At 46.8% G+C, this 13,968-nt stretch overlaps 1 long non-coding RNA gene across 1 annotated transcript in view; it reads left to right on the top strand.

The window, feature by feature from the left end:
• LOC141084675 (uncharacterized) overlaps nucleotides 1–7,805 on the top strand; it is a 55,978-nt gene extending 48,173 nt beyond the window's left edge. Inside the window, exons 2-3 of the long non-coding RNA XR_012231080.1 lie at nucleotides 6,518–6,671; nucleotides 6,769–7,805. This is a non-coding gene — a long non-coding RNA (uncharacterized lncRNA). The remainder of the gene's footprint in view (nucleotides 1–6,517; nucleotides 6,672–6,768) is intronic.
• The last annotated feature ends 6,163 nt before the right edge of the window (nucleotides 7,806–13,968 follow it).

Below are 13,968 nucleotides of genomic sequence, written 5' to 3'. Positions count from 1 at the left end.
ACCACAGCAGGTCCATAGTCTTGTATAGATGATTTTATCTGTGACATTAAAAAAATCAAAAATGTCTTTGTGATTTCTTTGGGGTGGAGTCACAGTCTGCAAAAAAACACGGGCATATAAACTGCATAATAGACTATAATGGAAATGAAATCATGAAAACTACAGATATAACATGTTACGTGAGAAACGAAAGTCTGAATGAGATTTGACTGTCATTACACATCACAGGAGGAGAGTAGGAGGCGTGAACTGCAGGTTAAGTCTCCCTGTGTTGTTATAACATGTAAATGACCACCGATCAGCTATATACAGGCACATTTCACAAAATTATAATATCATCAAAAAGCTAATCTATTTCAGTTCTTCAATACAAAAAGTGAAACTCAGATGGTCACTACAACCAAAGTGATCTATTTCAAGTGTTTATTTCTGTTAATGTTGATGACTATGGCTTACAGCCAATGAAAACCCAAAAGTCATTATCTCAGTAAATTAGAATACTTTATAACACCAGCTTGAAAAAATGATTTTAAAATCTGAAATGTTGGCCTACTGAAATGTGTTAGGGACGGTGGAACGCACTAAATATAAAATAATAGAAAGTGCGTTCGCCGCCCGGGGTCCACCGTGCAGTAGGTGTTAAACTGCTGCTATATAATGGCAGACGCACAATATGGCGGTATATCGCACACGGGTTGAACGTCACCCGGTGTGCACTGGGCGTACTCTGTTATGTTCACAGAGGCGTCTAACGGCATAAACAAATGCCGAGCCTGTTTACCTCACAGGTCTCAGCGGTGTGCACGCACGGTATATGGTCACAGGACTCTGGCCCAAGACACAGGGTCGGAGTCCGTCTAGACCTACCGTGCGTGCGGCGTCGCAACTGCGGATGCCTCAAGTACTGCTGACTGCAACATGGCGACTGAACCAGCCGCTGTGCGACAATGCCCAAGAGGGGGCGCACTGCCAGACACTAGCACTGTGTAGAGGTGCGGTGTGCACAGTGACCTATGGCTTGCCACTGACTGGCGCTGACTGCTACTCAAGTTCCCTATGCACATGCGTAATATCAAAAGGAGGGGAATCTTAATGAGTCAGTCACCAGAATCATACATCCATCACCATTCACACATCTAGCAAGTAAAGTCTATACTAGCGCATGGCCGCTCGGCCATGCGGACCTTTTATAGCCATGCGGGACCTTCCAGATCTCTGGGATGGACCAATCAGATCAGGAGAAGGACCTGAGCACGTGACTCCCGATCTCCAATGGGAGATCGTCTCATGAGCATGCCCAGTAGCATGACGAGAGGACTTAGCCACTGGAGTGGCTTGCTGCAGAGCAGCCTGCGCTGCTATTGCTGACCCCGAGGTGGCAGCAACAACCAGTCCTACAGAGCTGGTCTGAGCAGAGCGCCTGCGACGCCGAAATTGCTGTGCAGGCTCCTGAGCGGTCGGAGAAGAGTGGGAGACCGCAGGATGCAAGGCTCTGGATTCCCGCTGTGCAGCTGCAGGAACCCGATGCCTAACATTACCCCTCTCCCCTCTGAGCCTCAGCACGCTCAAACGCCGAGATCAGGAGCGGAGCGTGGATGTTCTCCATTGGCTCCCAGGTTCGGGCCTCTGGACCATGACCCTTCCAGCCCACCAAATAAAATTTTTTGCCACGCACAATCCTGCATCCCACAATGGCGTTGACCTCAAACTCATCCGAGGACAGGTCTGATGTCCCGGCAGATGACTTGGAAAACCGAGCCATGTGAACAGGCTTGAGAAGGGACACGTGGAAGACGTCAGAGATGGCCAAATGTGGTGGAAGAGCCAGACGGTAGACCACTGAGCTGATGCGCTCGAGGACCTTGAAGGGACCAATGTATCGCGGAGCGAACTTGGAGGACTCGGCCCGCAGCTTGATATTACGCGCAGAGAGCCACACCAAGTCGCCAGGGGCAAAAGTTGGAGCGGGACGCCGATGTGTGTCAGCTGACGCTCTCATTCTCTCTTTAGAGAATCGAATAGCATCCTTGGTGCGATCCCAAATGTCGCGAGCCTCCACTGCCCAGTCTGCCACCATGGAATCAGTGGAAGACACTGGCATCAGGACAGGGACGCACGGATGCTGGCCGTAATTGAGAAGGAACGGCGTCTGACCTGTGGAATCAGCCACTGCATTATTCAGGGCAAATTCAGCCCACGGTAGTAAGGATGCCCAGTCATCCTGCCTGGCATGTCGCAGGTATGTGACCAGAGTTTGATTGGCTCTCTCAACCAACCCGTTCGTCTCGGGATGATATGCAGAGGACAAATTGAGCTCGATACTGACTAGACTGCAGAGCTCCCTCCAAAATCGAGACACAAACTGGGGACCTCGGTCACTGACTATTTTGTCTGGCATACCGTGCAAACGAAATACGTGCTTTATGAACAGTGCGGCGAGACCACGAGCGGAAGGCAGCCGCGCGAGTGGTACCAGATGCACCATTTTAGAGAAATGATCGGTGACCACCCAGATGACCATGCTGCCACCAGATTTGGGCAGGCCGACCAAAAAGTCCATGCCGACCATCTCCCAGGGTCTGTCTGCCACCGGCAAGGGATACAGTAACCCTGCCAGCCTCTGCCTAGAGGACCTGTTCCGAGCACAAGAGATGCTTGCTTGAATGTACTCTTTAGTGTCCCGAGCCATGTGCGGCCACCAATAAGACCTTGTCAGGAGTTCTGTGGTCCGCTTAATGCCAAAGTGACCACCCACCCTGGATGCGTGTGCCCACGCGAGGACCTCCGGCCGCAGGCGAGGAGGGACAAAGGTCTTGCCCAGCGGAACTGCCTCAAGAGCGACCGGAGCCACGGTCCTCAGGCTCTCCGTGGGGACTATTAGCTGAGGCTCAGCCTCCTCTTCCTCCGCTGAGACCACCGAGCGAGAAAGAGCATCCGCACTGACGTTCTTCTCTCCAGACAGGTAGTGCAAGGTGAAGCGGAAGCGGGAGAAGAAGAGCGACCACCTAGCTTGACGAGAGTTCAAGCGCTGGGCCATTTGCAAATAGACCAGGTTTTTATGGTCAGTGTACACCTGGAAGCGAAACCAGGCTCCCTCCAGGAGCTGTCTCCACTCAGAAAAGGCCAATTTCACGGCCAGCAACTCCCTGTCCCCGATGGAGTAGTTTCTCTCCGCCGGTGAGAAGGTCTTTGAGAAGAAGAAGCAGGGATGCTTCCGACCTTGAGCATCCTTCTGGAAAAGGACTGCTCCTGCACCAACGGACGAGGCATCTACCTCTAGGATAAAGGGTTTATCCACATCAGGACGGTGGAGGATGGGAGCGCCAGCAAAATGGGTTTTCAGAGACGAAAAGGCCGAGGAGACCTGCTCTGACCAAACCTTTGGATTGGCTCCTTTCTTGGTGAGAGCAACCAAAGGAGCTACCAGTGTGGAGAAGTGGGGAATGAACTGGCGGTAATAGTTAACGAACCCCAAAAAGCGCTGCACCGCTTTTAGAGAATGGGGCTCCTGCCAGTCCATTACCACTTGCAATTTGGCAGGATCCATAGCCAACCCCTGGGCCGAGATGATATAGCCCAGGAACGGCAAGGACTCCTGCTCAAACTGGCACTTCTCCAACTTGGCGAAGAGAGAATTCGCCCGCAAACGGTCGAAGACCTTGCAGACGTCTCTCCGGTGAGAGGCCACTTCTGGAGAAAAGATGAGAATGTCATCCAGATAGACCACCACCGAGGTAGAGAGCATATTGCGAAAGACGTCATTTACGAAGTCCTGGAAGACAGCAGGCGCATTACAGAGGCCGAAGGGCATGACCAGATACTCATAGTGGCCATCCCTGGTATTAAAGACTGTCTTCCACTTGTCTCCTTCGCGTATGCGGATCAGGTTGTACGCCCCCCCGTAGATCTAATTTCGTAAAGATCCGGGCCCCTCGCAACCTATCAAACAACTCAGAGATCAAAGGAAGAGGGTATTTGTTTTTTACGGTAATGGCATTGAGACCCCTGTAGTCAATGCAGGAGCGCAACTCCCCACTCTTCTTCTGCACGAAGAAGAACCCTGCACCAGCCGGCGACACTGATTTTCTCATAAACCCTCTTACCAGGTTCTCCCTGATATACTGTGACATGGCCTCTGTCTATGGGAGAGATAGAGGGTACATGCAGCCTCTAGGAGGCTCCGCACCTGGCAATAGGTCTATCGGGCAATCGTAAGGACGGTGTGGTGGAAGCGTCTCCGCTGATTTTTTTGAGAAGACGTCCGTGTACTGCCGGTAGTGTCCAGGGAGCGCGGAAAGATCCGCGGGCACCTCCGTGGAGGCTACGTGAACACTGCCCCTCATGCACCTTCCCTCACAGTCCTTGCTCCAACCCAGTATACTCCCCGAAGACCAATCTATATGAGGGGAATGGTAATGAAGCCACGGAAGTCCAAGAAGCACCTGGTCGATGCCATCTGGCAAAATGAACAGGGACGTCTCGTGATGAGAGGGTGAAATGGAGAAACCAAGAGGTGCTGTCTGGTGTGTAACTTGGGATGGTAAAGGCGCACCGTCAACCACCCTGATGGTCAAGGGACGAGGCAGTAGTACCAGTGGAATAGCGTGCTTTTGGGCAAAGGATGAGGACATGAAGTTTCCTTCTGCCCCGGAGTCCACGTGACCTCTACCTCCCAGGTGGAAGCACCGCTATCTAATGTTCCTCGGAATACTGGTTTGGGGGAAAAGGTTTTCATATTAGTTAGACCACCACCTATGACCACAGGACGTGATCGTTTTTTCGACCGCAGAGGATACGTGCTAGCCGAGTGACCAAACTGCCGGCACTGGTAACAGCGTGCGGAGCTTCGCACCGGACGTGGCTTGGAGCCGGCGTGTGACACCTCTATAGGTTCAGAAAGTGTAAGCTTCTGAGCAGGAAATCCTAGTGGCTCGGAGAGGTGGGAGCCAAATTAACCCTTCGTCAAATTATGATTTGAGGAGCCATGTCATCTGCTGGTATAGGTACACTGTGTTTTATCAAGACCAAAGTCAGCGCAGCCGTCTAGCAGGAAATTTTAGAGCACTTCATGTTTCCCTCTGCCGACAAGCTTTTTGGAGATGGTAGTTTATTTCTCCAGCAGGTCTTGGCACCTGTCCACACTGCCAAAAGTACCAATACCTGGTTTAAAAACAACACTATCACTGTGCTTGATTGGTCAGCGAACTCGCCTGACCTTAATCCCATAGAGAGTCTATGGGGTATTGTCAAGAAGAAGATGAGAGACACCAGACCCAACAACGCAGACGAGCAGAAGGCTGCTATCAATCAACCTGGGCTTCCTTAACACCTCAGCAGTGCCACAGGCTGATCGCCTCCATGCCATGCTGCATTGATGCAGTAATTGATGCCAAAGGAGCCCCGACCAAGTATTGAGTGCACTTACTGAACAAACATTTCAGTAGACCAACATTTTGGAAGATAAAATCATTTTTTCCAGCTGGTGTTATAAAGTATTCTAATTTACTGAGATAATGACTTTTGGGTTTTCATTGGCTGTAAGCCATAGTCAGCAACATTAACAGAAATAAACACTTGAAATAGATCACTCTGTAATGACTCTATATAATATATGAGTTTCCCTTTTTGTATTGAAGAACTTGAAAATTAATTTTTTGATGATATTCTAATTTTGTGAGATGCACCTGTACATGTCAGCGTCCTATATGGCCTATTCACACAAGAGGACCGCACTTCTCTGTGCACAGAGTGATTGTTAATATGTTCTGTACACATAAAATGTCATGTTTTCAGGAGCGCATGTCCTGTTTGCTGGGAATAATGTGCTACCAAGAACCATGATTCTAAAGCCAGCTAAAAATTGACGCACGTGACTAATAGTCATATTGCTCTTACATCAAGTGATTACTGACCTATTTAAATGAGCCAATAGTCACGATGGTGCGCGCTTATGAATACACATTTCACGATTATTGGTTCATCTAAATTAGCCATAATTCAACGGATCTTTGCTATGCAGGTCCGCAGGAAAAACCATTTTCATTGTATGATGCTGACCTGTAATTAGACTAGAGAGCAAGATTACAGAAGTTACAAGAAGTGAGCCTGTGTTCTTGAAATTGCCAGGACTGAATTTCAGTCCCAGTTTGGCCCCCCCTGGCATGGACCTATATTTGCTGCCAACTGTATTCTCTTTTTGCAGTCAGCTCACAGCAGGATCAAGATGATATAAGTAAGTACAGCAATTATAAACGGTAGATTGGGATTATCTGAATGTGTATTATTTTGTAGGTGAGATCAAACACAAATAACTATTGAAGCCAAAACATGATGTGTCCAATTTTTTCCCACAAAAAAACAAACAAACAAACGCAAACATTTGGCAAGCCAGCATAAATATAGAAAAAAAAACATTCTAGCAGAGATATTATAATACACTCTATACATGGTATTCCATACAGCATCCTTTACCTGCACTATATAAATTTCATATAATATCGTACACTTTTCTTTCCAGTGGGTGTAGTGACAAGACAATGGAGGAGTTACCGGGACTAGTTCTGCTGCGAGCAACAACAGCATAGCAAGAGTGGTGGAGTGGCGCTTAAAAAAAGGCCGTACCTATATTATGACCAGCTCCAGTTTTTGGCCCTAGCCCTAGATCTTCAGCCGTAAGTGGCAACCTTTTTCACTTTGTTTGTTGTAAGGTATTGATTATGATTTTGCATACTAAAAATGTTTTTTACTCTCTCATCCCTGACCTTACAGATTTGACCGCACCAACAAGGGAAATACCTCCAGTTCGGAAGTACTGGAGGCCGGAGAAGAATCTCAAGTAGAGGCACGAGCTGGGGGACAGAAATAAAAGGAGCCTACAGAGAGCACCACAACACCACAGCCCCTCGACACCTCCCTCCATGCACCAATAAGCCAGCAACACTACCACCGGTGGGGCCCCCCCACCATCACTGGCATATGCGACATGGCCCTAGCTGTGAGTGATGTTGGGGAGGAGGATTTTTGTCTGAGCCTGCCCCGTTATTTCAGGCATTATTCCCTTTTCATTGATGCTGCGGACCAGGACGCTCTCCAAATTGTTTTCTGTCACAACGCCACGAAATTCACCATTGTCTGTTTTTGAATTCCTTGAAAGGTGGCAACTTTCTGAGGCAAACAAACACTGGCCATTGGACCCACAAGAAGGGTGCTCAGCAGACCCACCATCACGGCAGCCACCACCTCCAGTGCCAGCATCACTGCATCAACCATCACCACTTACAATACCAGCATAACAGCAGCCACCACCTCCAGTGCCAGCATCACGGCAGCCACCACCTCTTCCTTTAGCGCCACCATATTGACAGCGACCACCACCTCCTCCAGCGACATCATCTTGGCAGCCACCTCCAGCGCCAGCATCATGGCAGACAACAAACCCCTCACCACCATGTCTCCTGCCCCAATCACCCTTATTTTGTTGGCATGGTGGCCAAAATACAGAAGACAAGGCCAGATGAAGATCTGGGACTCAGGATATGTGCGCAGAAATGCCATCACATCCACTGAATAAATGTGAACCACAGCAGGAGGTTTGTATCTTTGGCCTGGACCAGTCATACCAACCACACCCTCCTGACCATGGTGTGTTTACATCATTTAGTTCACTTCCCCCCTATGTCTCCACTCCTGTTGCATCTCCCCCACCTTTTTCAACCACCAGTCCTGGCCCTGATTACAGTTCCACACTTTCTTATTATAATTTGTAATGTTTGTTGTTTTGTCTCCCTTTTTTTATTTTTTGAATTAATGTTTGTTGTTGTTTTTTCATGTTTTGGCATATGGCAGAAATATGCCTTTTTGGACCTTAATAAATTAAAATTTAAGTTGTTCAAACCTGCTTGTTTTTTTCTTTGCCACCTTATAGAAAAAAAGGTAATTAAACATAATGTTCAAGAATATCTGACTTTCACATTAATCTAGGGGTAATTAAATGTATTAGATACATTTGAAGAAAGGGGGACTTTAAATACATACATATGGCTATAGGAAGGACAACTTGGACCAGGAACTTGGGACCTTATATTGACTTTTCATGTGTAGTCTAGTCTACCACTTTTGGCGCTGTTTTTTTTTTTTTTTTTCAGAAAATATTTATTAAAGTTTTTATAACAAAGAAAGGGTACAATACAATAGACCATATGCTACCATTATCTGGGTAGTTAAGCATTATTTAAGTATGGAAGTAGAGAAAAGAAGGAAAAGACATGAGGGAGAAGACATAGTAGTAAGAGTAAGGAAAAAATAGGTATGGGGATATAGGGTAAGGGAAGGAAGAAGGGGGGGGATTATAGCCATCAGTAAAAAAAATAATTTAACTTATTTAACTCAAATCATCTAAATTACTCGGGAGCTAATTATGTATCCAGTTGGCAAATTCCGGACTCTCTTTGAATGAATGCCAAGGAAACCAAGTGTGTCCCTGTCTAGATGTGGAGCCCCTATCTTGGGACATCAGTGATTCCATACGCTCCAATCTGTCCATCTCCACCACCCATTCCATCACAGAAGGGACCCTCATGGATCTCCAATGTCTGGGTATGATCATTCTTGCTGCTATTAGGCAAAATCTCCAGAGGCCCCTTTTAATTGTTTTTAATGGGCCAGGGATCAGAGAAAGAAGAGCAATCTGAGGAGATGGTTCATATCTGATTCCAGAGATGATATAGAAAATCTGGAAGATCGACGACCAAAATGGCTTCAGCAGACGACAGGACCACCAGATATGTAGCATGGAACCCCCGTCCTCTCCGCATCTCCAGCATAAATCAGGGACCCCCGGATAAATCTTGTGCAGCAAGTCAGGGCATCTATACCATCTAGTCAAGATTTTGTAGTTCTTCTCCTGTGGCTCACAAGAGATAGACAACTTATGAGTCAGGGTGAAGATTTTATGGCGATCCGCATCGGAAAAGTTAATCCGCAGATCTTTCTCCCATGCAGTGATGAAGCGGGGCGTGTCTGTAGATTCCAAATCAGAGATCAGGTCATAGAGGAATGAGATCACATGAGCAGGGCCCTCCGTTAGCTGCATAAGGGTCTCAAATGGTGTCGGCCAGACCAAGAGCTATCTTTGAAAAACAGCTCTTGAGCTGAATAAATTCAAGCTAGGGTATCGATCTCCCCGGGCAGGCCGTCCTCATATCCCCCACCGCAGGGAATCCTGCAATCTTGTCTGCAGCCTGGCCCAGACTAACCCGGTCGTCAGAGTCCCAACAAAGAAATGAAGTCCGTGTCGTGGCAGGAGGGAAGTCTATGTTATTAAAGAGGGGGCCTAATCTACTTGGTCTGTTAATGATTTTCATTTTGGTGCTATATTTGTACCAGAAATTTATTACCACTTGTGTGAGCGGTGGGAGTTCAGAAACTGTGTAGTTCCGAGGATCATAGGTCCAAGGGAGCCAATACAGTGAATGTGGGGACATCAGCTTTTCAATGATCACCCATTGTTTATACAGGTCACCATATCTCCAGTCCACCAGTCTGGAAAGAAGAGCAGACCGGTAATATGTTTTAAAATTAGGAAGACCCATGCCACCCCTCGACTTAGGTCTAATCAGAGTGGAGAACCCAAGTCTTGGTTTTCTTGCGCCCCAAACAAAACTGTTAATTGCTGATTGGAGACGGTTAAAGAAATGATCAGGAACAAAAATAGGGACTGTCTGGAAAAGATAAAGAAAATGGGGAAGAATGTGACTGCATTAATACGGCCAAACCAGGAAATTTGGGATCTATTGTATTTCTTCAAGTCAGCTAGGGTTGTATGGAGGAGTGGGATATAATTAAGATTGAGTAGATCATTGGAGTTTTTAGGAATCATAACTCCCAGGTATTTAAGTGCCCTGTCCTCCCACCTAAAAGGGAAGGAAGATTGGAGTCTATGGGCCTCTTCCTCGGGGAGAGTTATGTTCAAAACTTCTGTTTTGGAATAATTAACTTTAAAGTTAGATACCTCCCCAAATTTTAGGAACTCTCGCATGAGCACTGGGAACGCAATTGAAGGGTTTGTCACGTATATTAATAAATCATCTGCGTATATTGATAGTTTAAAATTATCGTGGCCAATCTGTATGCCTTTAATATCAGGAGCGCTCCGCAGTGCAACTGCCAGATGCTCCATGGCAATTATATAAAGCAGAGGGGACAATGGACACCCCTGTCTGGTACCATTAGATATGCTCAAGCAAGATGAAAGAGTACCGTTGACTCTAATACGAGCCGTGGGGTTTTGGTACAAAGCGAATATTCTCCCCAGCATTGTAGACCCCAGTCCCAGTTGTGTCAATGAAGAACGTAAAAAGGTCCACCTAAGGCGATCAAAAGCCTTCTCGGCGTCAATAGATAAAAGGCAAGCTGGAATCTTGTGTCTGCGTACATAAGATGCGAGCAGTAGTGTTTTAACCGTGTTGTCTTTGGCCTCTCGTTTCTGCACGAATCCGGCCTGATCACCATGGATGGATCCCGGAAGTAGAGGGCTCAACCTGTTAGCCAACGCCTTAGCAAAGACCTTCACATCGACATTAATAAGTGAGATGGGACGATAATTTGAACACATCGAATGGTCCTTACCAGGTTTAGGTATCACCGTAATTGTGGCGGCCCAGGTTTGTCTGGAAAAAGGACAGGTCTCTGAGATAGAATTGAATAGTTTAGTTATAATGGGTACTATATTAGGTGTAAATAATTTATAAAAGGAAGCTGGGAACCCGTCGGGTCCGGGGCTCCTACCATTAGCCATAGATTGAATAGTATCTGAGATCTCCTGATCTGTGAATGGTTCCTCCATGGCTGCTGTATCTGCCACTGGAAGAGGAGGGAGTGGGGTGTTGTTAACATAGTCGTCCACCCTGGCCTGGAAGTTAGTCGGGGACATATCAGCTATTGGCCCCCTGAGATTGTATAAGGAATCGTAATATTCTTTGAAAAAAGCCGTGATTTCTTCTGGATGATGTAATAGTTTACCAGTTTTAGATTTTATGGTAGGGATGTAAGTAACAGGAATACGTGGGTGCAGGAATCGTGCTAAAGCCTTACCAGGCTTATTGGAGAATTCATATAAATATCTCCGAAAACGGTCTCTTTGCCGTGCTGATGCCGTATCCAACAGGGAGGTAAGGTCTTTCCTGGCCTTTAAGAGGTCAGCCAAGGTTTGGGAATTGTGGGTATGCTTATGATCTAGCTCCAGCTTTTGAATGCGTGTGAGTAGATCGTTGATTGCGAATGCTCTTTCTTTCTTTAACCGCGCTCCCAGTTGGATAAACACTCCTCTAATTACTCCCTTTAAAGCCTCCCACTGATAGGGTAAGGCTGTGTGGTCTGATTTGTGAAAGTCTATGAAGTCAGTGATGGCCGTTCGGATTGCTGTCTGGCATGTGGGGTCTTTAAGGAGGCCAGGGTGTAACGACCACGTCCATTCCGTAGGGGCCAGGTCCGGTAGTCGTATGGACAACAAAACAGAGGCATGATCTGACCAAATCATTGGTCTAATCTGAGTCTCTGGGTGACATGTTAATAGTTTGTGACTGATCAGGAAGAAGTCTATCCTACTATAGGAGTCATGTATAGCTGAGTAGTAGGTGTAGTCGCGTGTAGTGGGGTGAGTCAGTCTCCAAACGTCCACTAGTCTAGACTCCACTAATTTGGTCTTTAGGCTCTCCAGTTGGGACGGGGGTATGGACGACCTACCAGACGATGAGTCCACAGTCCTGTCAAGTACAAGATTGAAGTCCCCACCGGCAATCACCAAGCCCTCGGCGAACGTTGCGAGGCAATTCAAATATGCTCTACATGTCCGAGCCTGATCCTGATTAGGAAGATAAAAATTAGAAATAGTGAACACACCAGCAGCCATTTTCAATTTTAGAAATAAGAACCTGCCATGGGGATCCAATTTAGAATCCAGTACCTGAGCCTGAAGGGATTTGTGTAGAGCAATACTGACCCCCTTTGATTTAGATTCTGGGTTGGTACCATGGAACCACTGTGTGTAGTACCTATTCTTAAGGGCCGGTATGCGATCTGATCTGAAATGGGTTTCCTGCAGCAGGAGTACATGGATATGTTTCTTATGCATATGGTAGAGCACTTGGGAGCGCTTTTCAGGAGTGTTAAATCCCCTAACATTCAGTGAACACAGATTTAAAGTAGCCATATCAATATACTACCCGAGCCGAGGGAATGGTAACAGCGGTGGTTGGTAAAAGGTTGGAGGGGGAAGGTTTACACAAGAGGGAAGAAAAAAGATGGGAAGAAGTGGAAAGAGAAAAGAAGTAGTAGATATTTACAGACGAACAGCAAGAAATTTTCAGACAGGAGAAACTTTCCTGTCAAGACAGCTCCCAGATCACTAAGCCTGGGAACTGGAAACTATACAGAGAATACTCTGTAACGTAGTGTCCTTAGACACTCCCTAAAGTGGGGACTGACTGGACCAGGGCACTGAGACTCAGCCAAGCCCCCGCAGCAATTCAATAAGACGTTTAAACATAAACACGATTAACTGTAGTCCGGCAAAAAGGCAAACTGTGTTAGTAACTGTTCCTATTAACAAATATCAGAGAGCTATGAAACAAAACCACAGTCTAAAGTAAGTAACGGGGCCGCAAAGTGATCTACAGATCATATTAGTATATGGAGACTATATAATAACCAGAAAATATAAAGTTGGTAATAAGATAGCATAATAATAATAATTATCAGCTCTTCTCTGGTCACCAGCAGGAACAGAACGTCTATATTGCTCCCGATTTATTAGCCCAGGGTATAATTCCACCAAACAGAGCATAGTTCGAGATCTTCAGGTAAGGTGGAGAAGAGGGGTCAATGGGGGGAGAATTCCCCTTGAGTCGATCTAAATAAAGTCAAGGGTCCCCATCTTGGGCTCCAAAATCGTGCCTCGGGCCACGTCTCCTCTTCCTATTAGGTCCCGATGGTGGTCTCCCTCCTCTCTGTCCTCCCCATAACAATAAAGGTGATGGTCGAGGCCACTCTCCCAGCTGCACCAAGGGTAAATCCAGAGCAGAAGAAAAGGTTGATAAGTCCGCCGGTGTCCTCAATATCACTGGGCCAGCTTCTCCGCGTACTTGTAGTTGAAAGGGGTATCCCCATGAGTAGTTGATGTCTTTAGTGCGAAGAGCCTCCAGGAGTGGTCTGAGCGCCCGTCGTTTGGCCAGGGTCAGGCGAGAGAGATCTGCCATAAGCTGAATGTTAGAGTCATTGAATTCAATAGCCTCTTTCTCCCTGGCCCTTTGCATAATTTCTTCCTTTTGTCGATAGAAGTGGATTCTGCATATAACATCTCTTGGTTTGTTGGAGTCAGGATTTTTGGGGCCAAGGGACCTGTGTGCTCTGTCCATTTCAATATGATCGCCTCCAGGTTTGCCTAGAAGCGAATTAAAGATGTTTTGGATGGCAGGGACCAGGTTTCTATTAGTCACTGTTTCCAGAAGTCCACGGATGCGAATATTATTCCTCCGGTTCCTATTTTCGGAGTCTTCCATCATATCAAACACCAGCTGGAATGTCTGGGAGTGATGATCTAGGAGTTCATGCTGGTTATGTAGTTGAGATGCAAGATCCTCCACTTTAGATTCCAAGGTAGTGACTGTACCCGCTGTGACACTTCCTCTTTAAGTGAGCTAATTTCACCTCTATATACTGCTTCAAGGCGCTGGATATAACCCTCCATGTCAGATTTAGTAGGTATAGCATTCAGCCGGGCATATAGAACCTCAGAGCTCATGTCACAGGATGGGAGTCCTCGTGGTGTCTCTGGAGTGATTGAGGATAGCACCATCGGGTCCACAGACTGCATATCTGATATGTCGTGGTTAGGGGACTGTAAATTCTGCATCTCAGTGGTGTTTTGCAAATGAGCCAGGGCCCCAGTAGTGGGCTGAGGTGGCAAAGTTA

Source organism: Dendrobates tinctorius, unplaced genomic scaffold (assembly GCF_039654945.1).
Source record: "Dendrobates tinctorius isolate UK_male_01 unplaced genomic scaffold, ASM3965494v1 ptg000026l, whole genome shotgun sequence".
Classification (NCBI taxonomy): domain Eukaryota; kingdom Metazoa; phylum Chordata; class Amphibia; order Anura; family Dendrobatidae; genus Dendrobates; species Dendrobates tinctorius.
Note: the sequence above shows the minus strand (reverse complement) of the source record. Positions and strands in the feature narration are given on the sequence as shown.